Here is a 25,406-nt window from a genome sequence, read left to right on the forward strand (position 1 = left end):
GTGTGTGTGTGAGTGAGACAGAGACAGAGAGAGAAGGGAGTTACAAGAGATTGCCAGAGGTATCTAAATGTCAAGGTCCAGAAAATCAGCAAAACCCAGTTGATGGGACATGGTTGCCAACTGCCAAACACCATAAAAAGGTGAACACCAGACTACTGGGTTATAAAAGATGGGGGAAGAGGAGGGATTCAGCCCACCAGTTAACAAGAACAAAAAGCAGTGGTCTGCCCTATCGAGCACATGACTGGAAGCAGATCCCTAGCAAATTGTATGAATGAATCAAAAGAGGGGCAACCTCACAAGACCAAAATCAAGTGATGGAATAACATGGGCAGAAACTGGACTTTCTGAGAAAAGTCAATAGCTTAAGAGACGAAAGCCACAGAATCTCCCTCCACCTGGAGTATGGGATTTGGCAACGGATGCAGGCAGGCACCAAATGGATACCTGTGAGCATGCATCCATTGCTGAAATAAACATGGATATGAGTATACCTCTCAGCTCCACTTAACCAACTCTTCATTTGCAGTCTGGGAATCATTCCTGGTGCCCAATGCCTCAAGTTTTTCAAGGTTTAGCTAAGAACACGGTTCTTCAAAGTTTTCTGTTCCATCACATCATGCAGTGAACCTGCTTTGCAAAGTTCACGGCACAGACTTTTGTGATGATTGGCTGCATGGAAGCTGGGCTCACCGGCCTTCTCATGTTTTGACTTGAACCCTCTCTTAGAGCATCCCTACTAAGAGCAATTTCTCCAATTCATTTCCAGCAGATGGTTAGGCTTCCTCGAGAGTGAGAACAGTTTCTTGCTTAATTCTCAGGAGGACCACACCAGGGTGAATTTGGCATGTCCAGCATCTCTGAACTGTGGACGTTGTGAATCAGAGTGCATAGGAGGCACTGGGCTGGGCTTAGGGATGTGGGTTCCCATGTCTGCTAAAAAAGAATGAGATTTCCAGGAACCTGATTGCCAGCCTACTAGCAGGCTGAGTGTGAGAAGGGCTGAGTGCAGGCTAAAAGCCAAATGCTATCCTGGTGAGGAGGTGGGGGAGTCCCTGCATTCAGTTGTGATGTGTAGTGTAATGGACGAGATTGTTTTTACATGACCTTGGCTGGCCTGAACAGTGGGCTGGGTAGGAGTAGCCCTCCTTCCTTCTCCCAGTGAGAGGAGCCACACCCAAGCTCAGCTGACCGCTGGACTGGGGGCTTTTCCAAATATTCTCTGCCCCCCTCCTTGGCCAGTTGGGGACACAGTAACATCCATAGGCCAGAGGTGTCCAGTTACTGGCATCCTCAGACAACTCCTGTAATGGGCTGGCCCCCCGAATCCAGACTGAATGGTGCCAAGCAGCCTGGTGTTCCTTCATTGACAAGGCTGCTTTCCCATGCTAGCTCTATACAAAGGCAGAGTGATGGCAAGAAGGCCCTTCGCTGGAATGCACACTGTAAAGCAGGCCCAGCTACCCCTGGCCTGGCTCGCCTCCACAGAATGAGACGAAGGTCAGAGGGCTGCGGCTGCTTCTCTTATTGACCTCCTTGTTTTCTCTTTCCCCAGCAAAGGTGGGTGTCCTACAATTTAACTCAAATCTGGCACTTGTCTACCTGGAGATAGCATCAGATCCCCCGAGTTAAGGGCTCAGTCCCTGAAGACTACCCCCACCCCCACCTCAAATGCCAATAGCAAGTCCAGATGCTTCTGACAGACCGGCTATAGAAGTTCCAACAACCCCTTCCTCTTGTTCGATCAATTTGCTAGAGCGGCTCAGAAAACAGTCTACTTACTAGATTGCCAGTTTATCACAAAAGATATTAAAAGATACAAATGGGGACTTCCCTGGTGGTCCAGTGGTTAAGACTCAGCGCTCCCAATGCAGGGGGCCCAGGTTCGATCCCTGGTCAGGGAACTGGATCACGCATGCCACAAGTAGGAGCCCACATGCTGCCACTAAGGATCCCTCATGTAGCAACAAAGATCCAGCATGCTGCAGCTAAGACCCAGCGCAGCCAAATAAATAAACAAATATTTAAAAAGAAAAAGATACAAATGAACAACCAGATGATGAAGAGATAGGGTCAGGTCTGGAAGAGTCCAGAACACAAGAGCTTCTGTCCCCATGGAGTTCTGGGTGTGCCACCCTCCTGGCAGGTGGAGGCATAGCTGGCAGGTGTTCACCAACCAGGACGCTCTCCCAAACCGCACGGTTCAGAGATTCTTACGGAAGCTTCGTTACACAGGCATGGTTGATTAAATCGTTGACCACTGGTTACTGATTCAACCTCCAGCCCCTCTCCCCTTCTCCAGAGGTGGGAGAATGGGGCCAAAAGTTCCAACTCTCTAATCAAGGTTGGTTCCCCTGGCAACCAGCCCCCATCCTTAGGGGCTTTCCAAAAGTCACCTCATTAACATAAACTCAGGTGTGGCTGAAAGGGCCTTGTTATGAATAACAAAAGCACCTTTAAAAAAAATGCACCTTTATATATCGCTCTTATCTCTTAGGAAATTCCAAGGATTTTAGGAGCTCTGTGTGGGGAACAGGGACAAAAACCAAATATGTATTTCTTATTATAAATCGCAATATCACAAAGTCTATTTCCATGCTACATGATGCTATGGGATTTGTCTCAAATGTGTGCCTGACAGGGAGAGACCCAGACGGGTTTTGTCTATGGGAAACACCCCTTCCTTGCGCCCAGGACACCCCCCCACCCCGGTGCACGCTTCGTGCCACAGTGCCTCCCTCTGCCCACGGCTGCCCTGAGTCAGCACCGCTTCTGAAGCCTCTCCGCTCCTCATCTCCCCATCTCTGCCTTCCCATTCCCACTGCCAAGGCCCTGGGGTGTATCCTCAATGTTCCAGGTTTTGGTAATGGCCCTTCCTTGGGTCCTGCCCAGCTCAAATCCTCCCAGAACCCCACCACCGCCAAACCCACTTCACGAAATATTGTCTTTATCATGTCACATCCCCACTTCAGATCCACTAGATCCGTTCTATTCATTACGTTCACTTCCTCTTTGCGGGTCCCTGGTGGAGGCACTGGGAAGCCAATGTCTCTCTATCCTTAGGGAGCTTCCACTTCAAAGGAGGAAGCGCCAAGCAGTGACAATAGCTCAGGTGAGAAGTGTCAGGGCAGCGCAGGGGCCGTGGGGTCCCAGAGGAGATGCACCAAGCCAGGTCTGGGGGTGATCCAGGGAGGCTTCTCAGAGGAGGGAACAAACAGACATTTGAGACCTTTCCAGCTTTTCTCTGACTCCTACCAGATGGTCCAAGTATCACGCTGTTGTCTTCAGAGCTCCTCCACTTCTTCCCTGTCCTCCAATCCACATTTAACAGGATCTGCTCCCCACCCACCTCTTTTCTTTGTTTCAACCTGCTTCTTCATCCTTTAACATCAGAAGGGCAGCAGAATATGCCACCTCAAAATATGACACTTTGGTATATTTTGAGCTGTAGGCACTTGAAAAACAGCAAATGCAGGGAGAGGCTTTCTCGGAATCCCCCTTATCTGCCTAAAGACAGATCCTCTCAGGATGGATTGTCATGGATTCCCCTCCCCAGGAGTTTCATCAACCAGAGAAGACTGTTTATCCTCAAAGAGGAGACTAGAAGTCCACATCGCACCAAACTTTGTCACAAACTGTCGTATCTCCCATCTATTCTCTTAAGGGCCCGTTGGCTTCCTTAAAAATCATTTACTCTCCCCTAAGAGGCCTACATAACCCCTCCCCCTTCCCTATTAAGATGGTATTTAATCCTGAATTCTAAGCTACATCAGGAAGTTACTCATTTTTCCCTGGGTATCTCCTCCCAGGTATATATGAGGTATACAAGTCAGTGCACTTCTACTTGTTTTCCTCTTGTTAATCTGTCTTTTATTGCAGGGGTCTCAGCTAAGAATTCAGAGGGGTAGAGGAAAAATTATCTTCCCTCCCCTACATATCCAATGTTAATTCCATCTCTGTCAGGAAGCCTTCTGTGACCACCCTCCAAACCTGGGTCAGTTTCGCCCTTCTCTCATCTCCAGTGTTTCTTGGGATCTGATGCTTAATGGTCTTGTCCAGTTAGGAAGATCATTTCACTTTAAGTTTTGGGACCCGGGTATAAGTCTTAGGTCTTCCTCTTACATAGCTTTTGGGCTAGTCCCTCTAAATGTGAAAATAAATAAGAATGCATGTTTGCTTTCATTCATTCAACAAACATTTATTGGATACCATGAAGGCTCTATAAAACCAAATGGAGTGGAATGTCTGAGAACTTTGTTCTAGTATTTGTATTTGTCTTGTTATGTATATGATTTACCGGTAGGAACTGAGTTGTATCTATTGAATTTGTTTGTCAATTACTGCTAATCAAATAATAGGACCTCATTGTAATCTTCAAAAATATTTTATTATTAATAATAAAATCTGGGGCTTCCCTGGTGGCACAGTGGTTAAGAATCCGCCTGCCGGGGCTTCCCTGGTGGCGCAGTGGTTGAAAGTCCGCCTGCCGATGCAGGGGGCACGGGTTCGTGCCCCGGTCCGGGAAGATCCCACATGCCGCCGCGGAGCAACTAAGCCCATGCGCCACAACTACTGAGCCTGCACTCTAGAGCCCACGAGCCACAGCTACTAAGCCTGTGTGCCACAACTACTGAAGCCCATGTGTCTAGAGCCTGTGCTCCACAACAAGAGAAGCCACCACAATGAGAAGCCTGCGCACTGCAATGAAGAGTAGCCCCCACTCGCCGCAAATAGAGAAAACCCGCGTGCAGCAACAAAGACCCAACTCAGCCAAAAATAAATAAATAAATTTGTAAGAAAAAAAACACAATGTACACTGTACACCTGAAACTAACATAACATTGTAAGTCCACTATACTCCAATAAAAATTAAAAAATAATAATAAAATCTGAGTTTTTATTCTGTCGGATACATACTATACCCTTTATATATTTTATCTTAATTAATTTTCACAACTTTATGAAGTATGCCCATTTAGCAGATAAAGAAATTGAGGTTTAGAGAGGCTAAGTAACTCTCCCAGGGTCTAAGTGAAAAGTGCAAGTGTAAGTAAAATCCAAATCTGTTTTATACTAGGAACCTAAGATTTTTCTGAAGTCTATTACCTGAAGTCTTTACCATTATGTTACTCTGCTTTCTTTTTATTATAACTGGGAAACACAGTTATAGGGATAATAGAAGAAAAAACTAAAAATCACCATAATTCATTTTTCTTAACGTTTGTGTAGTCCTTTTCCAATCTTTTAAAAATGTACATACATAGTCAATAACCGTGTATCGGTTAGTTATTGCTGTGTAACAAAACTATCCCAAAGCTTAGCAACTTAAAACAATAACCATTGATTATTCCCCACAGTCAGTGGTTTAAGTGGACAATTCTGCTGATCTGGGCCAGGCTTGGCTGCTATTAGTTGGGTACATTCATGTGTTTGTCATCAATTGGCAGGTCAACTGAGGGCTGGCTTGTCTAGGATAACCTCAGCTGGGCAACTCAGTTTCCTCCATGTGTCATTCATGTCCCTCTGGCAGCTTAAGCTGGGAATGTTTTGGACATGTTTTCATGGTGATCACAGAGGAGCAAGAGAAGTAGCAGAGGGGACTTCCCTGGTGGTCCAGCAGTAAAGAGTCCGTCTTACAATGCAGGGGATGCAGGTTCGATCCCTGGTCAGGGAACTAAGATCCTACATGCTGCAGGGCAACCAAGCCTGCGTGCCACAACTACTGAGCCCACGTGCCACAACTACTGAGCTTGCAAGCCTCAACTAGAGAGCCTGCATGCCACAAACTACAGAGTCCACATGCCCTGGAGCCCACACATCACAACTAGAGAGAGAAAACCCACGTGCCACAACTAGAGGGGAGCCTGTGTGCCGCAGCTAGAAAGAAGCCCGTGTGCCACAACGAAGAGCCTGCGCGCCGCAATGAAAGATCCCTTGTGCCACAATAAAGACCTGACGCAGCCATAAATAAATAAATAAATGAAAAGAGAAGTAGCAGAAACACAGTTTTTCTAACCTCTACTTATGTCAAGTCAGCTAACATTACTACAATGGCCAAAGCAAGTCACATGGCTAAATTCAGATTCTTTAGGAGGGTGAGAAATTAGACTCTGCTTCTGTTATGGAAGGAACTGAAAATTCACAGGACAAAGGGTGTGAATATAGGGAAGGGTGAAGAATTGGAGCCATCAATTAAATCAACCTACCAATCTGTCCTCTGGCCACAATTATTTCTGTTCTCTCTCCATGCAAAATATGCTCATCACCATTTCAGGACCCCCAAAAGACGCATCCATTCACGACATTAGGCTCAAAGTCCAGGATCTTGTGATCGACATCAGGTCTGAATGTGGCTCTTGAATGCAATACCTATGATCTAAAAAGACAAGTTATTTATCCCCCACAGACCCAAAATACAATGGTGAGTCAGGGACAGAATAACAATAGACACTCCCCTGAAAAAGAATAAGGAAGAATAGTTGGCATATGGAAGTCACTTGTCCAGAACACTTCTGAAATCAGCTGGGCAAATCCAGCCAGGTCCCCCTACTCTGGGGATGGGGAATATTCTCTGATGAGACCTCGTTCTCTTCCTTCAGAATGGCTCCCCAATCCACTATACTCCATGGCTTTTGGCTCACCCAACTCTGAGGGAATCTTTCCTTTCCCATCATGTTCCTTTGATAGAGGTAGAATACGATAGTTATACAGGTAGTTGTAGAAGTCCCAGTAGGGGGCTACAGATAGAGAGGGAAACCTAGGAAACTTTGGGAGACCACTGTATGTTAATGATTGCTCAAGAAAGCTATTGGAACGTTGTGGAACAAAGCAGCCTGGCTTAACTATAAAGCCATAAATAAAAGCACGAGATATGCCCCAGGCCATTAGGTGGAAGAAAAATGTCACCACCCTTCTCTGATTTGAATAAACGCTATGATAATCCTAGTTTGACCTCTGCCACTCTCCTGCCTGATATGAAGGAAGGAGGAACTAGTGATGTAAGTCTCACGTCTATTCGAAGGAGGTGGTCTTTTCCCCTCCCCCTTTCCTTTGACTATAAAATTGTAGCCCACTTAATCCTCAGGGCAGAGCTCCCTCACCTGCCTGCTTGCATCTCTTACAAGCGTCCTATATTAATAAAACTACTTCTTGCCTATCATTTTGCCTCTTGCTGAATTCCTTCTGTGCTGAGACACAAAGAACATGAGCCTCAGTAAGTCCAGATACCATGTGAGTGATTCTAATTAAAAGACTGTGGGTTCAAATCCCAAGCAGGGTTTTGGCCAGGTTCGAGTCCCGAACTGAGTCCCAATCTGAGGTGCACGGTTTCACCTTGGCTTCAACGGAAGAAACAACGACTGATGGTAGCTGAGAAATTTTCTCAGCTTGCTTTCTCTAGGTAGGCAGCCTAGAGCTTTCTCTAGGTAGGCAGCCTAGAGGCCTTTGTACAAGTTGAATAGTCAGTTCTTTGCACAGAGCCTAGACTAGCAGTGATTTGGGGGGTATAAGACCCTTAAAAACTTTGGAGTTTTTCTATGTATCTGATTGACTTTACTTCATGCACCAAGAGCCACACCCAAAATTCTCTTGGGACATGCTTCTCTGTTGACTAAGTCTCCATTGACTAAAGTCTCTGGGCTGTATCAGGATGCTGTGGGAGTAATGCCTTAAAATTCCTAGAAGCCCTTTTGTCCAGCTGAGAGGGTGGACTAGGCATTGCCTTGATTTTTTCAGAGGACTTAACAGTATTCAGCCACACCTTTGAGGCCATTTCTTAACTTTGATCATTTTTTACTGACCTAAGAGGCTGGGAATGAGAAATAATTTTATTTTCCAACCCAGAAAATTCTGCCCCCCCCTTCACATTTCCTCCAAATTCTGCTTATAAGTTGACCAGTTCTTCCTTTAGCTCATCTCTTTCTTATAAAATTTTATCAAACACAGTTTAAGAAGGTAGGGTGGGCTTCCCTGGTGGCGCAGTGGTTGAGAATCCGCCTGCCAATGCAGGGGACATGGGTTTGAGCCCTGGTCTGGGAAGATCCCACATGCCTCGGATCAACTGGGCCCGTGAGCCACAACTACTGAGCCTGCGCGTCTGGAGCCTGTGCTCCGCAACAAGAGAGGCCACGACAGTGAGAGGCCCGCGCACCGCAATGAAGAGTGGCTCCCCCGCTCGCCACAACTAGAGAAAGCCCTCGCACAGAAATGAAGACCCAACACAGCCAAAAATAAATTAATTAATTAAAAAAAAAAACAAAGAAGGTAGGGTAGGGGGTCCCCCAGAGGAAGAGAACCAGACATAACCTTTTTAACATAAGAGAAACTTAAGCCATTCCATTTTGTAATCCAAGCCTGGCCACAATGCTTGCCCTTGCCGAATAGGTCTGGTGGTTAATGATTCTAAGGGAACAAAAGAAGGTAAAAACAAACAGCTATTACCAGGCCAGGGAGATAACTTAACAATAGCAAAGATAATAAATCAGTTGTAAAGACTCCCAGTTCTGTTTCAACAGTAAAGGTTAGCCTGAAGCACATTCTTGAGCTGTTTTGCAGAATTCAAACCCCCTGGAGCACTCAACTACCAGATCAACTAAAACCTAAGGAATGATGACCTTTTCTGACTTTGGTAACAGTCAATCAACTAGAGCCTGGAGTCTGTTGACCTTCGCCCCATTTCTATGCTGAATTCTCTGCCCAAACCCCTTCATGAATATGCATGCACCCTTAGCTTAAAACTTACCTGATTTTGCTATTTGGTGAGACACTGCTTTGGAAAGGATCCCCAGTGTTCTCCTTACGTGCTGCAAGTGATGAATCCTGGCTTCTCTAGATCTTTGGCTTGGTTGTGTCTTTTGGCTGCGACCCACCAAGAGGCGACCCAGTTTTCAGTTACCAATAGTAAGATCCAGCTGACATTTTCTGCATTCTGCCTGGAAATTTCTTGGCTCAAGTCTACAAGTTCACTAGGTATATTTTCTATCACAGGTGACAGTTTTACTAATTGTTTGCCACTACATATACAGGTCACCATTTCTCCTTCTTTAACACTTTCTTAACTATTTTTCAGCCCCCCTGCCACCCTGTCCCAGAGCAAAAGTCACATATTTTAAGCTTTTGTTAAAAGCTTAACAAAAAATTGGTATTTCTGGTACCAATTTCTGTATCTGTTAGCTATTACTGAGACAGGAGAGGAGGGAAGAGGGTAAGGCACAACCCTTAAAGAATGACACAGCTGTTGAGAAAAACGATACTACAAAAGCTGGTTAGAACTGATTAGGCCCAAGTTGGCAGATGAGTCAACTTCCAGTGGACCTCGAGCCTCATTAAACACTCATTGTAATACATTAGCTAAATGACACACCCTCAGGTGACATGACAGTTCTGAGGCCGACTGTAAAAGGCCAAGAAGTGGGCAATAGTCCAATTCCTGGAAATCCCTGCCCCTTCTCCGAAATAGTTGGAATAATCCTCCCACTCATTAGCCTATGAAATTACCCAGCCCATTAAAAACTAACCACCCTATGTTTTGGGTTGCTCTCACCTTCTAAGATGGCCCACACTCTGCTGCGTGTGTCTCTCTCTCAATAAACCTGCTTTCATTTTACTACGGCTCACTCTTGAATCCTTTTCTGCGTGAAGTCAAGGACCCTCACTTGGCGGCCCGTCCCAGGGACTCGCCCAAGACCTGGGATGTTACCATCCTCTCGCGCCCATTTTCCTGCAACATCTTTACAAAGAAAGAGAAGGAAGGTGGGCTTCTCTCTCTCCCCACTTGTCCTTTGACTGCAAAAATGTAGTCCACTTAGTTTTCAGGGCAGACCCCTCTGACTCACCTGCTTATATCCTTCTCAAGTGTCCTATACTAATAAATCCACTTCTTACCTATCACTTTGTCCCTCACCGAATTCTTTCAGTGCCAAGGCATAAAGAACCTGAGGTTTGTTACGTCCTGAGATGAGTTGTGTGGTTTCATTACTGAATAACAACTCCAGACCTTAGTGATTTAAAACAATAATTGTAGGGGCTTCCCTGGTGGCGCAGCGGTTAAGACTCTGCGCTCCCAATGCAGAGGGCCCGGGTTTGATACCTTGTCAAGGAACTAGATCCCACCTGCATGCTGCAACTAAGAGTTCACATGCCACAACTGAGGAGCCCACATGCCGCAACTAAAGACCCGATGCAACCAAAAAATAAATAAATAAATAAAACGATAATTGTAGATAATTTCTCACAACCAATGGTCAACTGAGCAGTTTTGTTGATTTAGATTGAGCTCACTAATGAATCTTCAGTTAGTCAATGGGTCTAGCTGGTGGCTGGCTGGTCTAGTATGACTTCTAGACAACTGGACTCTCTTCCATGTGTCTTTCTCACATCCCCCCAGCAACCAAGACATGTCCTCAAGCAAGACTGAGCATGTTCTTGAAGCAACTGCAGAAAAGTAAGAGAGGAAATGCCAACACGAAAGCACTTGTTTAATCTTCTGCAGGCCTACAGCCTGCTAACATCCTATTTGCTGACACCAAGTACCTGGCTAAGTCAGATGTAAGGGGTAGGGAAATGGGCTCTACATCCTTTTTTTTTTTTTTTTTGGACTGCACTGCGTGGCATGTGGGATCTTAGTTCCCCAATCAGGGATGGAACCCGTGCCTCCTGCAGTGGCAGCACAGGGTCTTAACCACTGGACCACCAGGGAAGTCCCCTCTACGTCTGTTTTGAGAGGTATTATAAAGTCACAGGGCAAAGAATGTGGATACAGACAGAGGTCAAAAATTGGGATCACGAATGCAATCAATCTTATCACAAATTATTGACTGATTGATTGGCTAATTTTTCTTTTCTTTGAGAAACTAGATTGCTCTAAACTGATTTGATTTAAATATCAATCAAATAAGTATATTTTCTTCTTAAAATGTTTTTCTTAGGATCTTAAAAATCCTCTAATCCAAAAACACAAGTATATACACTATTTCTATTTTTAAAAGCAGTCAGACTTCCCTGGTGGCACAGTGGTTAGGAATCTGCCTGCCAGTGCAGGGGACACATGTTCGATCCCTGGTCCAGGAAGATCCCACATGTTGAGGAGCAACTAAGCCCATGCGCCACAACTACTGAAGCCTGCGTGCCCTAGAGCCCAAGCACCGCAACTACTGAGCCCACACGCCGCACCTACTGAAACCGTGTGCCGCAACAAGAGAAGCCACCGCAACAAGAAGCTGCACACTGCAAGGAAGAGAACACCCCGCTCGCGGCAACTAGAGAAAGCCTGCACGCAGCAATAAAGACCCAATGTAGCCAAAAAATAAATGAAAAATTAAAAAATACATATATTAAAAAAATTTGGCTAAAAAAAGAAAAAGCAGCCAAGGGACTTCCCTGGTGGTCCACTGTGTAAAACTCAGCGCTTCCAAGGCAGAGGGCCTGGGTTCGATCCCTAGTCAGGGAAGTAGATCCCACAGGCATGCCGCAATGAAGATCCATGTGCTACACGTGCCGTAATGAAGACGTGCAGAGCCAAAATAAATAAATAAATAAATCTGTTTTAAAAATTAAAAAAAAAAAAGCAGTCAATCATCTCAAAACCCAACTGTGGGGCTTCCCTGGTGGTTCAGTGGTTTGGAATCTGCCTGTCAATGCAAGGGACGCGGGAAGATCCCATATGTTGCAGAGCAACTAAGCCTGTGCGCCATAACTACTGAGCCTGAGCTCTAGAGCCCGCAAGCCACAACTACTGAGCCCACGTGCCACAACTACTGAAGCCTGCGCGCCTAGAGCCCGTGTTCTGCAACAAGAGAAGCCACGACAATGAGAAGCCCGCGCACCGCAATGAAGAGTAGCCCCTGCTCACCGCAACTAGAGAAAGCCCGCGTACAGCAACAAAGACCCAACACAGCCCAAAAATTAATTAATTAATTAATTTTTAAAAAACACAACCCAACTGTGGACAGTGGAGGGATCACAGTAAGGAGAGGTGTGCCTCCCTGGAGAAAGACGTTTTTCTTCCCTTTTACAAAACTGCTTCCCAAATATGCACACGCACCCCTGCCTTGCATTTGGAAAAAGAAGAGACTCTGGAACTTCTCAACATTTATCTGAGTTTTGGGGAAAGGTTGTGACACGAGGAAAGGAGAAAGGAAGAAATGAATATGTGTTGAGGTATTATGCTTATGACAGACATCTAAATTTGGCAGTACAGCTAAGATAGAAATTATTATGCCCGTTTTATGGACGAAGCAAAAAAAGTATAGGTAAAAGAAAAAAGTATACTAAAGAAGGAGAACATGATAGTATCAAGTAATAGTTGCATCATTCACTCTAAAGTATTCATTTTTTCCTTGCATAGATAAATAATATAAAGTAGTAAATATACTGTATTAGTTTTCTTTAAATCTAAGTTTACAGTTAGAAGGTAATTATCTGACCTTTCTCTAGTTGTAGGGGTAAATCAGGAAGATGGTTGTAGAATTGTGGCAAGAAAAATATGAACAGAAAGTATTTTATTCTATCACCTTGGGAAGAAAAATAGAAATGACTAAATAAAAACAACCCATAATGTTACTTCATTTATGCAATGGTTAGGGAAAAGATTTTGGAAGGTTGAGATAGTCTCTGTGTGTTTTTGTTTTTTTCCGTACGCGGGCCTCTCACTGTTGTGGCCTCTCCCGTTGCGGAGCACAGGCTCTGGACGCGCAGGCTCAGCGGCCATGGCTCATGGGCCCAGCCGCTCCGCGGCATGTGGGATCTTCCCAGACCGGGGCACGAACCCATGTCCCCTGCATCGGCAGGCGGACTCTCAACCACTGCGCCACCAGGGAAGCCCATAATTATCTATTTTAAATATAGCAATATGTACATGTCAATCCCAAACTCGCAGTCTATCCCCCCCCACCCTAATCTTGTGATTTCAAACTGAATTGTGTAATTTATTCTAGACTTGTGATTTGAAGCTTGAAAAGTATAAGATAATTTGATTACATTTGTAAATGGTACGGATATCTTGAAGACAACTTGATATGCCACATTTAGAAGCTTGAATTATTAGGTTTAGGAGAGTTATTTACATTCTTAAGATTTTTTTCTTGTTTGACTTGTAAATCTGTCTATGAGGCATTTGAAGTGCTTGAAAAAAAGCAAGTATATTAAATTTGTAAATGTAGTTTAAATATTTAAGAGAATTTAATTAACTAACTTTGTAAATGGCATGAGTAATGTTCAAGCAAATCTAATATGTCAAACCCAAGGGCTAACTGAACATTAATCAAGGAACAAGTTATTGCTCTTATTTTTATACAAAAAATACAAGATTTCTAAACAGAACATTAAAGTTAAGTAAGTTAAACTTAAGAAAATTTGTTTGTAAATTTAAAATTTTAATTGACAATTAAACATAAACAACTGCAAATAGTCCTTTCTCCTCTCAGATGTGTCCCTAGGATACATGCCTCCTTGGCAGCCGACTACCTTCATCTCACAGTGTTGTCCTTCCCCGATCTCTGACAGCCCTCGTTACTGGGAACTCTTTCACTGGGCCCTGTTTTCTATGGTTATTTAACTTTTATAAGAATGCACGGGGCCTTCCCTGGTGGTGCAGTGGTTAGGAATCCGCCGGCTAATGCAGGGGACACGGGTTCGATCTCTGGTCTGGGAAGATCCCATGTGCCGCGGAGCAACTAAGCCCGCGCGCCACAACTACTGAGCCCGTGTGCCACTACTGAAGCCCGCGGCCTAGAGCCTGTGCTCCGCAACAAGAGAAGCCACCGCAATGAGAAGCCCCCGCACGGCAAAGAAGAGTAGCCCCCCGCTCGCCGCAACAAGAAAGAAAAAAAAAAAGCCCGTGCGCATCAACGAAGACCCAACGCAGCCAACAATACATTTTTTTTAATTTAAAAAAAAAAAAAGAATTTTGAGAGTAGACTCACGTGAAGGGTTTAGCAAGTACCTGGCATGGAGTAAACCCTCAATGTTGGCTGTCCCTCCCAGCCCCATCATCTCTGTATTCCACAGCATCCACAAGCCTCAAGAAATACTCATTGAATATCCTTTCTCTTGATCCAGTATTTTCTAGGACTTTGGCTTTAAAAAAAATCTAAATAAAAAAAGCACTTTATGGTCAAAAATGCTCATCTGTGACAAAATTTCAAAGAGCTAAATATTAGGACAGTTTATTTCAACAGTAGGGAAATTGTTGAGCAATTTTATTTGTAATTTTATACACCACCTTGTTTCAAAAAAGGATTTAAGATGGTTTACAGAGGCCTAAACCAAAGCACAAGATAAAATACGTTTAAAACAAACAAGAAATATAAGGCAAAGGGATGGAAAACAATGATAGCAAAGTGGGAGGGGGCCAAGAGTAGGGTTAGCAATACAAAAAAATACACATGCTAAAGTCATATATCCTTGACCAGAAAGATTTGCTATAAGCTTTCTAGCAGCCAACACCACTCAAATTCAAAACTCGAAGGGTCCATAGGCCAAAAACTAACAAATTGCTCTCAAAAGTTAAACTCCTCTGGAAAGCGAGATCATATGAAGGTCCTCCTTTGATTAGAGTGGGGCTGTGTAATGAACCAGCACCATCCTCAAGAGCTGTTTGGAGAGAAAACACAAGGACGGGCTTCAGCACTTCCCAGAGGATAGGCAAAGACACAACTCCGCACCTCCATTCTAAGGAAGGCCGGTATTCCCAGGCACAATCCAGGTGATTTGACATCGAATGAGTAAATAAAGGATGATAATCCAGTTAATGGACTATTACAATGCGCACCACAGTACAGAGGTGGGGAGAGGAGTGCTTCCGTGAAAGAATTAAGTGGAAAAACTGGAGATGACAAAAACACAAAAATATCAAACTATGTGTAGAAAATCATCAGAGTAAAATTCACTAAAATGTTAACTCGTTATTTCCGTATATTAGGAGTACCATTGCTTTTTTTTCCCTATTTATTATTAATTTTTAGATGTCCAATGGGAAATACAGTGGGTAAAAGTATCTTGAAAGATGACTCACATAAAATCTGAAGAGTGATTAGGCTAAGCCTCGAAGCAGCGTCGCCGCGCATCCTAATCCCGGGTCGCATGTTTACGGTAAAAGCCCTGTCCCGGGGTACCCAGGCGTCCCAGGGAGCCGCCCACAGAGACGCAGGGTCCTCCGCACAGCCTAGAGAGGACCGGAAGTCGGCTGGGGGCGGGGTCTGTGGCTCCTTCAGACTCCAGGTCCGCTGGTGGCTCGTCGCTTTGCCGCTAGAAGGGGTTCGGTCGAAATCGTGCTGTGGAGGGCAGACTAGCTGCACTCTATGCACCTGTGCTCCCCGTGACCTCAACTTGCCATGCCACCAGCGCCCGAGGTGACAGTGGGTGCAGGTCCTAAGCCCCTGGCGGGGGTCGACGCCGGCCGTGCATCGCCCCCTGCTTGGGGTCGTCGGAGCTCTGCCCCCCTCGGTGCCCCCCGACCGCCTTTTCTCAGGCCCGTCTATCCCCCACGTCTCTTGGCGAAGCAGGTGATAGGATGACCCCGGGCCATAGTGGACAAACCTTCAGTTCCAAGAGCCGGTGACCTTGGAGGATGTGGACGTGGGCTTTAGATACGAAGAGTGGAAGCGCCTGGATCCTCCTCGGAAGGCTTTCTACGCGGACGGAATGCTAAAGAATTATGGAACCGTTATCGCACTGAGTAAGGGCTTTCCCGCGACCCACAGTCGGTCTGACTGGAAGGCTTAACTGCACTTTGTTTCTAACTGGGTCTTCCTTTGCACTCCCCGTCTCGTGTGTTGTGAAACGTTTCAGGGACTGGAGAGCTTCCCGAATTTGTCCAAGTAGACCTGTGAGTTCAAGTTTCTTTTTTTTTTTTTGGCCGCATATGTACGTAACTTGCGGGATCTTAGTTTCCCGACCAGGGATCGAACCTGTGCCTAAACTCTGTAAGCGCTGAGTCCTAACCCCAGGATCGCCAGGGAAGTCCCCTGAGGTCAAGTTTCTAATTTCTTTGTTTGTATTTGGTTTTGTTTATGGGTTTTTTAGTATTTGTTTTTTTAGTCAGTATTTCTTTATTTTTTCTTTGCATTATTTATTTTTGATGTGGACCATTTTTAACATCTTTATTGAATTTGTTACAATATTGCTTTTTTTATGTTTTGATTTTTTGGCCACGAGGCATGTGGGATCTTAGCTCCCCAACCAGGGATCGAACCCTGAGGGTTCTGCATTGGAAGGCGAAGTCTTAACCACTGGACCACCAGGGAAGTCCCTGCATTATTTATTTTTATGTCAGGCAAAAGGCTTGGAATTTGCCTGTGTCCCTCATTGGTATGGCACTCTTCTGGTGGGTGTGCTGCTGGGTGGAGCCGTGCAGTTCCTGATCCCCCCACCCCCACCCCCCACCCCTCTCATGGACAGAGAGAGAGCCTAGAGGTGCTCCTGGGCCCCGAGGAAAGATATTTCTACTCGTAGACTCATGTTGCCCTATTCTTATCTGTTAAAAGTGGGCAGTTTTTCAGCATTCTCAGTTACTGCCTTTCTCATACCTGGAGTTCTCTATAAGCAGGATCCCAGGCCTGGGACCAACTGGTAGGTTTCTAGGGTGGCTGCCCACTGCTATTGCCTTTCATGTCATCCCAGACACACAAAAAAGATGTGCTCACCAGGACCACACTGCTTTCCAGACCTCAGAATATTCTGACCCCAGAGACAGCGTATTTCTCCGACTTCCCCAAATATAAGAAATGAGCCTTGGGAATTCCCTGGCGGTCCACTGGTTAGGACTCAGTGCTTCCACTGCAGGAGGCAAGGGATCCCTGGTCCGGGAACTAAGAAACTAAGATCCTGCATGCCACATGGTGCAGCCAAAAAAAAAAGAAAAAAGAAATGAGTCCTTAGTTCCTTTTGTCACTGTAATCATGTAACAGAATGATTTAATTAGATTAAACTGGGGGGACATTAAGGTGGAGGACTCCTTTGCCAGCCCCTCATACTTTGTAGAAAAGGAGTCCCTGGGCTTCCCTGGTGGCACAGTGGTTAAGAATCTGCCTGCCAATGCAGGGGACACAGGTTCGAGCCCTGGTCCAGGAAGATCCCACATGCCACGGAGCAGCTAAGCCTGTGTGCCACAACTACTGAGCCTGCACTCTAGAGCCCGTGAGCCACAACTACTGAAGCCCGCGTGCCTAGAGCCCCTGCTCGGCAACAAGAGAAGCCACTGCAATGAGAAGCCTGCGCACCGCAACGATGAGTAGTCCCCGCTCACCGCAACTAGAGAAAGCCCGCGCATAGCAACAAAGACCCAACACAGCCAAAAAGAAAAAAAAGAAAAGGGGTCCCCTACCCCAAGTGCTGGAAAAAGTAAAGAATGGATAGAGTTGAACTCTGTCCTTGATATGAAAGTGGGGTGAAAAGAGATTCCCAGGATAGTATCTAAAAAGGAAAACCGGAAATACAGTGGACCCTTGAACAATATGGGTTTGAACAGGTCCACTTACAAACCGATTCTTTCCCTAAATATGTCCTGCAGTACTCTCTATCCTTAGTTGGTTGAATACACAGATGCAGAACCATGGGTATGGCAGCCCCACTGTAAAGTTATAGGTGGATTTTTGACAACTCAGAGGATTGGCACCCCTAACCCCATGTTCAAGGGTCAACCGTATAGTCGAGGCTTTACCTGCCCATTGTGAGGCTTTACCTGCCCATTGTCTGTATTTCCGTAGTGACCAGCAGAAAACCTTTATCTTAGAAGCTTTTTTAGGTGAGAGTGGACTGCAAGAAAGCAGAAACCTGGGAAGTCTTCAGCTAGTCCTGGGGAGAAAGGAAAGAAGGAAGGAAATGAGTATCTAGAGCCTGAGGGAAGGAGCCAAGGGGCAGGGACAAAGAGGAGGACAGCTTAACTGGGGCCCCCAGCAGAGTTGCCCTGATACCCTGATTTCTTGAAATGCTGACCCTTTTCCTTGCCCATAAATAGGATTTGCAGTTTATAAACCTGAGGTGCTAAGCCATTTGGAAAAAGGGGAGACCTGTGTATCTGGGCTGGACAAAGAACCAGAGTCAGATGGGTGAGTGCTGGAAGGCCTTGGGGCCACCGACCTGCCCTGCCTTCAACTTGTACTGATAATTACTCATAAGTAATTCCAAAGGCTTGTGAGTTCCATTGTTAAGAATATAGGCTCTTCCTGGTTGATTTTACTATTGCCAGTGATTATCCAGCCTTTTTCTCTCTGGTCTCGTTCTGGTTCAAGGTTCCTGTGAAGGAAGGCTCAAGATGGTTATCTTTCCACCTTCATCAGGGCCCAATGGACTTAGGATTTCTAAATGAGCAGAGTGTAGCATTTACAGTTTTTATGTGCTCTATTTTTTTTTTAATAAATTTATTTTTTGGCTGCGTTGGGTCTTCCTTGCTGTGCACGGGCTTTCTCTAGTTGCAACGAGTGGGGGCTACTCTTTGTTGTGGTGCACGGGCTTCCCATTGCGGTGGCTTCTCTTTGCTCTGGAGCACAGGCTCCAGGCACGCGGGCTGCAGTAGTTGTGGCACGTGGGCTCAGTAGTTGTGGCTCGTGGGCTCTAGAGCGCAGGCTCAGTAGTTGTGGCACACAGGCTTAGTTGCTCCGCAGCATATGGGATCTTCCCAGACCAGGGCTTGAACCTGTGTCCCCTGCATTGGCAGGCGGATTCTTAACCACTGCGCCACCAGGGAAGTCCCATGTGCTCTACTTAGAATTTGCATTTTCATCTTCCTTTGGAAATGGAAGCAGAGTAGAGAACGGGACTTGGATCTAGAACCCCCGAATTCTCAGAACCTTCATGTTCAAATAAGCACCACTGAATCCAGTGGTGAATCCAGTGGCCCCTGTTCTGACATTGGACTGAGAAAAGGTGTCTGGGTGATGGTGCTGAGACCTCCAACCCTCCTCCTCACCTGTGTCCTCTTGGTGAAGCCATAGGTAATTCTCATCCAGGGGAATGGGAAGAGGACTGGAAAGTTCTCTCAACAGGAATGGCTCTTTTGTCCTTTGAAGATGAAGACCTTCCCTGGCTGCTTGGAGGACCAAGAGCCCACACCTGTTCTAGGCTCTCCTGGTTGCTGAGGAATCGGGCCCTGGCCTTAGTGCAGGACTGATGCGCCCCCGACGATCGAGACAGCTTGGTCCTGCCTCTCCACAGGTTTCCTAAAGGCGAAAGGATGACTTCAACCACCAGACATTTAAACAGTTGGAGCTTTATTGCTGATAAGGTTAACCTAAACATTAAACTTAAACTGATTAGACTTCTGTTTAAAAAGTAAATCCAATAAAGTCATTGTTTTTATTCATTTTTGCCTCCATGGTCTTATGAGTAGAAGAGGTTGCTAATATATTTAAATAGTGCTACTAGGACTACAAATTATTAAGTAACCAATCAGAATTAGAGACTTTAAAAGTTAAAGGTCACTTTCCCAAGATGTAGTAACAATCTCTGAAGTCCAGGAGTCTTGAAAGACTCCTTAACAATAGTCTTAGGACTTCCGTGGTGGTGCAGTAGTTAAGAATCCGCCTGCCAATTCAGGGGACACGGGTTCGAGCCCTGGTCCTGGAAGATCCCACATGCCGCAGAGCAACTAAGCCCATGCACCACAACTACTGAAGCCCATGCACCTGGAGCCCATGCTCTGCAACAAGAGAAGCCACCGCGATGAGAAGCCCACGCACCACAAGGAAGAGTAGCCCCCGGTCTTCGCTAGAGAAAGTCCATGCGCAGCAACAAAGACCCAACGCAGCCAAAAATAATAAATAAATAAATTTATTTTTTTAAAAAAGGAAAAGGGCTGAATAAGATAATTATCGAACAGAACATGGGGATGTAATGGAATGCCATTTTCCATCTGTCACATCTGGAGGATTCTTGTTAAGTAGAACACACATCAAATTTAAGTCTCAGCTGATCCCAGCCATTCACGTCTTTAGGCCTGCAATCATAACCTCTTCTGTCACTGATGCACCAGTGGCTTTTGAGCCAGTGGCTGACCCATACCCCTTGTGTCTAGTGAGGAAAGGGGAGCAGAGGGTGGCTGGTGGGATGGCCCCTGACCCTGCTGAGTCCATGTATAGCTTCTGCTCAGATCCTCCTCCCCTTCCCAGGCTGGTATGTTATCAGGAATCTCAGGAGGGACCAGGGGGCTAAGAGTCAGAGATCAGCTCATCTCTGCTGCCTTTTGTTTCGTCCAGGATGTCCAGAGAGGAAGACCCCAAACTCTTGTGTAGTCAGCCCTTGAAATAGGTCTTCTGAATTATTTGCTTAGGACACAGTCATTTTGATCTCAGATGGCCTCAGCCTGCAGCGGCTTGAAGCAGGATTTCAGTTCCCAGCCAGAGACTGAAGTCAGGCCACGGCAGTGAGAGCGCTGAATCCTACTCACTAAACTAGTGACCAGTGACAAGGCTCTGGCCCTTCGGCTTTGCAGAAATGAATTCCCACAAAGACGGAAAGTAGTGAAACAAGTAAAGTGTTTATTCGGAGGAAAAAGAGTACGTGTGGATCGACACACAGGTGGGCTCAGAGAGTCACGCCCTCGTAGTAGTTTGAATCACTTATATGGGGCATTTCTTCCGGATTTCCTTTGGCCATTCATCTTGCTTTGCCTGGTTCTGAGTCCGTATTTGATTTATCTAAGGGTCCTCCCATGTGTGCGCACACGCCTCTTAGCCAAGGTGGATTCCAGTGAAGAGGCCTATGGGTAGCTTGACATCACCTACTATGCGGTGGCGCCCCCTCCCTTTTTGACCTTCAAGGAGCCTTTCTGTGCATGTGTAGTCAGGAAGGTCTCCTTGACCTTGAGAATGAGAAATATGTGCCCAGCCCTGGGCAGGGCTTAGCCCCTCCTCCTCTTCATCTTGGAGTATCTGTTCATAGGGTCAGACTCCAGCTGTTCAGCCTGGGGCCCATTTACCTCCTGCCTCAGTTTGAAGAGATTTCTTCCTGCCACATAAATAGATAATTTTCAGGTGAAGAGCTGGAATTTACCCTAGACCTTAGGGACAACTTCCATTTTAGTAGGTGGCCGTATGTCCCAATTTGCTTGAGGCAATTCCAGTTAAGACTCAATGGCCTGGTGCGATTATTAATAGCATTCTCTTTCACTGTCTGAAGTAAGAAGTATTCCCATTGCAAAAATAAATCATACAGTCCGTAGAATTCTAGGACAGATCACATTTCTCCAGTATCAGTTCCTACTCTAAATTCCCTCCCCAGTCATTCTTTCTGACTGGAACCAGTCAGACTAACTTGCTTCCTGGTCCCCTGAACTGTGCAACCCAGGAATCCTTTTTCCCCACAGGTTGGTCATGCAATTGGTTTCTGTTGTTGCTGTGGCCACTGATGTTATGTGAGGATGAAAACTGTTCATTTGCTGTCTGCTTTAACAACAGCTCACTCAAAGGCTGAAAAATATTTGAAACCCAGTTGTAAACACCCTGAAGAAACTGGAGCATTGACTGGCATGTCCTGTGCAAAAACCTGTAAAGTTCAGACCACTTTAAATTGTTCTTTTTTGTGAATAATGCACAAATTAGGGCAGCTCCAGGGTAGGTGTGGGCTATTAGGCCAGTGCAGGGTTTTAAAATAAGTTGAATTATAACACAACATTGTAAATCAATTATATCTGAATTTAAAAATTAAATAAATAAGTTGAATTGAAGTACTTCTGGGGAGTCCCCCCTCTCCAGGGAGCCATAGCCCCTAACCCTTTTGTCCAATTCCAGCTGCTTCTCTCATGTTTACCTTTCCTACCTGGTGCCAGTTTTGCCAGTTCAAAACTCACAAGACTTGTGAGTTTGTGAACTCAGCTCTAAGTTTCCTTTTCTGTCTTTGTTACCTGTTGTTCACATTGGAACAGGAGGGAAAAGCGTGCTGGCCTCTCAGCCTGGCTTGGCAAGTGGGGTCACCACAGGTGAGATAAACCTGGCCCCTTAGGCTCACACCCGTGTTTGCAAAACTATGCTATCTTCATTTCCATGCTAATAGCTGACCTTCACTGAGCAACTCCCACCTGCCTGGGCCTGTTCTGAGGGTTTACCTGTCTTGGTAACCTTAAGGGGGAGGTGCTTTTATCCCTATTTTATAGGTGAAGAAACTGGTACAGAGAGGTTGATTAACTTGCCTAAGGTAATCTGAGTGATAATTTTTTAAAAACTCATGGCTTCTCATTTTCCAATTATAGTAGCAATTATTGTTCATGACAGAAAATGTGGAAAATACAGAAAAATAGAGACGTAAATTTACAAAATTTCAAAATAACACAAATCATCTCCAATTGCACCCTGAGACATAATCCCATGTTTAGTAAGGTTCTGCCAGTTTTTTTTTCCCTGAGTATATATATTTTTAAACATAGCTGGAATCATTTAGTACATCTGTTTTATAACCTGATTTTTAAAATGTCCTCAATTGTGAACATTTTCCCATGGCAGTATCTGCTCTTTTACGTCATGTTTTTTAATGCCTGCATCGTCTTCTACATATGTTCTATAATGAATTTTGTTCTTAACTGATTCCCTATTGTTGGACATTTATGTAACTTCCAAGCTGTTATAGTTAACCAGCATGCAGATTTACAACAAGAAATATATCTGGCAAGCCAACAAGACTATTTCTGCAAGTTGGTCACACATCTTTTCCCTCTAAGAAAGTATGTGGAAAATCAAACTATATCACAGAATTCAAAAAAGGGGCTTTGATCTTAATAAGTGGGGTCCGCAAGCTAGGTGGTAGCCTGTTAAAACCTGTTTGGATAAGAATGTCTGCACTGCAGTCTTCCAAGTTACATCAAAGACCACACATGTCAGGGTCTCCTTATCCACACCTATACTGACCAGTACATGGGTTTTTCTTCCTGCCACATAAGTAGATCGTTTTCAGGTGAAGAGCTGGCATTTACCCTAGGATTCTGCATTTCTAACAAAGTATCACACTTCAAAGGCTTTACAGAGCTTTCTGCAAGCTCTGTCCAGTGACTCCTGTTTCCATTTCATTGGCCAGAACTGTATCCTGGAACCAGCTCTGGTGCAGAAAAGGCTGGGAGACATGGTCTTTTTAGCTGAGCACTTTGTCACCCTGAATACAATGTGTCTCTGTTAGTAGGAAAGAAGAGAATGGTGTTAGTAGGTGACTCTGATCACATTGGAAACTTTTTAAAAAATCTGTCCCATTAATAGTTACAGTTCATTTTTGGTAGAAGTGTGATTTCCACAGCCTACCCTGTATAGAAATATTTTCCCAAGGATGTTTTCTGTGAAACCAGAATAACTGTAATATTATGAAGTGATGGACCTTGTCATTCTTCCTGGCTACAAATTCTCTCTCCTATAGTTTCCCATTCTGGTTTGTGAAATAAGTGGGTTTTGGAAAGGGCTGGGATGAGCTCAGAGACACCAGCTCTCCTGCATGCCTTTGCTTATAAAGTACTCACCTTTTGCATTCAGTCTGTGTGCTGTTTTAACTCCAGATACAAAGATCTAATATCCTGTAGATCTATCACTATGTCAAAATAAAGAGCTAAAAAATCTTCAAATGTGGGCTTCCCTGGTGGTGCAGTGGTTGAGAGTCCGCCTGCCGATGCAGGGGACATGGGTTCGTGACCCGGTCCAGGAAGATCCCACGTGCCGCGGAGCGGCTGGGCCCGTGAGCCATGGCCCCTGAGCCTGCGCGTCCGGAGCCTATGCTCCACAACGGAAGAGGCCACAACAGTGAGAGGCCTGCGTACCGCAAAAAAAAAAAAAAAAAAAAAAAAAATTCCAAGATCCTGATCCAACTGTATGAAATATTTTTGAGATATTCTGGGTCATCAAGATCTAGCAGGTGAAACAAGAATGGCAGAATGTTTATGGCTGCAGTTTACTCTTTCTACTTTCGTGAATCTTAAAATTTTTCCAGGCAAAAAACTTTCTAAGAAAGTTGTTTTTTTTTTTTTTTTTTTTTGCGGTACGCGGGCCTCTCACTGTTGTGGCCTCTCCCGCTGCGGAGCACAGGCTCCGGACGCGCAGGCTCAGCGGCCATGGCTCACAGGACCAGCCGCTCCGCGGCATGTGAGATCTTCCCGGACCGGGGCACGAACTCGTGTCCCCTGCATTGGCAGGCGGACTCTCAACCACTGTGCCACCAGGGAAGCCCTCTAAGAAAGTTTTTAAAAATTGAAAGACATCCAGAACATATAAAGTACTCCTACAATTCAACAACAGTAAAAAAACTCCATTAAAAAATGGGCAAAGGACTTGAATAGACATTTCTCTAAAAGAAGTTACGCAAATAACTAATAAGCACATGAAAAGAAGCTCAACATCACTAATCATTAGGGGAATGCAAATCAAAACCACAATGAGATACCGCTTAACATCCATTAGGATGGCTAGTTATGAAAAAAACAGAAAATAACAAGTGTTGGTGAGGCTATGGAGAAATTGGAACCTTGTGCATTGCTGGTGCAGCTGCTATGAAAAATGTTATGGCAGTTCCTCTAAAAAATTAAAGATAGAACTACCATATGATCCAGCAATTCCACTTCTTGGTATATACCCAAAAGAACTGAAAACTTCAGTAGATATTTACACACCCATATTCATAGCAGCATTATTCACAATGGCCAAAAGGGGGAAGCAACCCAGATATTCAGTGGATGACTGTATAAACAGTGTGGTATATATCGATATATGTATATTGTGATATATAGATATAGATATATAGATATCACATTGTGGGTGTGTGTATATATATATATACACTGTGAGTATATATATATATATATATATATATACTCTATATATATATACACACACAATGGAATGTTACTTGGGCTTAAAATGAAGGAAAGTCTGCCACATGCTACAACATGGATGAACTCTGAGGACATTATGCTCATGAAATAAGACAATCACAAAAGGACAAATCCTGTTTGATTCCACTTATATGAGGTACCTAGAGGAATCAAGTTCTTAGAGACAGAAAGTAGAATGGTGGTTGCCAGGGCCTAGGAGGAAAGAGGGATGAGGAGTTAAGTTTAATGAGTATGGAGTTTCAGTTTGGGAAGATGAAGCAAGTTCTACAAGAGATAGATGGTGGTGATGGTTCCCTAGCAGACTGCATGTACCTAACGCCATGGAACTGTACACTTAAAAATTATTAAAGTGATATATTTTATGTTACACACATTTTGCCACAACCTTTTTAAAAAGAGTGATTGCTGGTTGGGTTCAGCCATGAGAAAGTCTTGTTTGGGATTGTTCTTTTGGCCTGGATGCGTTGGAGCAAAGCCATAGCCAATTACAGCCCTCATGTAACATGAGTGACAAATCAATCTCTGCTATTGTTTAAAAAATGAATACACTTTATGTTTATATTTTACCATAATAAAAATTTTTGAAAGAAAACTTTTTTTGATTATGAAAGTAATA

At 44.8% G+C, this 25,406-nt stretch overlaps 1 protein-coding gene across 1 annotated transcript in view; it reads right to left on the reverse strand.

Moving 5' to 3' along the window:
* The window catches only part of LOC132432087 (gametogenetin-binding protein 1-like), a 30,173-nt gene extending 14,546 nt beyond the window's left edge, over window positions 1-15,627 (reverse strand). Inside the window, exon 1 of the mRNA XM_060022005.1 lies at window positions 15,535-15,627. The gene's annotated coding sequence lies outside the window, so the exon portion shown is untranslated. The remainder of the gene's footprint in view (window positions 1-15,534) is intronic.
* Window positions 15,628-25,406: the final 9,779 nt, after the last annotated feature.

This window comes from Delphinus delphis, chromosome 10 (genome assembly GCF_949987515.2).
Source record: "Delphinus delphis chromosome 10, mDelDel1.2, whole genome shotgun sequence".
Taxonomy (NCBI): Eukaryota; Metazoa; Chordata; class Mammalia; order Artiodactyla; family Delphinidae; genus Delphinus; species Delphinus delphis.